Raw genomic sequence first — 940 nt, 5'->3', positions numbered from 1 at the left:
TTTCCTCTTCCTGACATTATTTGAGCCTTTCACTGTCTGTCGCAATATGGCATCTTTATCAGTTTTCTACTATCATTTTGGCTACCAATGCTTCATAAAAATCAGTAACTTATCATAAGGGGGAAGAAACTTTGATATATAGAACGACAGAAAATTATATCTTAAACTCCTACCCTATTTCATATCCACTCTCCTCTGCCTCTCACCCATTACATTTTGCTCCTATCGTCTCGTACCTCTCACGTGCTTCCTAGGTTCAACCCTGCAAACAATCCTTATACGTTCATATCTTCTCTTTTACCACCACCTCCACCTCTCCATACTACTTTTCATAACCCTTCCTTCTGTTCCCTCTCACACTTTTTTCCAACATAAAATTTTGGCGCACTTACTACATACCCCTAGAAACATACCCATTCTTCGTCTACCCAACTTCCTCTTTCTTCCTCAACATTTACCACACTTTTCTCAGCTTCCCAAGTAATTCTTTCTCCTTTTCCTTTTCATTTGACTTATTATTTTTCAGCACCTCTCTATTCCCTTTCCTTTCTCTCCTCCATTTTCCTCCACACCCAATTTTCTTTTCTACCACAGAGTTATTACACTCCCGAACTCTCTCCTATGAAAACAAGAACTCCTCAGATCCTTCCCTTGCGTTCCACCTGGAAGACGCATGTGCCCAGCGGGTTAGGGCGTCGTTACTTCTGGCGAAGGTCGAGGTGAGGGTGGTTCGAATCCTGCCACCGGCTAAGTCGAACCATGGGCATGGTTCATTAAATTCCACGTTACAAAGCCCTCTGTGAGGAGTACCGTCCTAGCCTCCCGATAGGGTGGGAGTGTGTGACGTTAAACCATATCATCATCATCATCATCAATACTAAAAGTGAAACTCTGGAAGCTACCGAGGAGTGCGTAGGAGAACGTGGAAAGCATAGAGTTG

This window comes from Oratosquilla oratoria, chromosome 22 (assembly GCF_046742065.1).
Source record: "Oratosquilla oratoria isolate Oo_2021 chromosome 22, ASM4674206v1, whole genome shotgun sequence".
Classification (NCBI taxonomy): domain Eukaryota; kingdom Metazoa; phylum Arthropoda; class Malacostraca; order Stomatopoda; family Squillidae; genus Oratosquilla; species Oratosquilla oratoria.
This window is presented reverse-complemented; position numbering follows the sequence as displayed.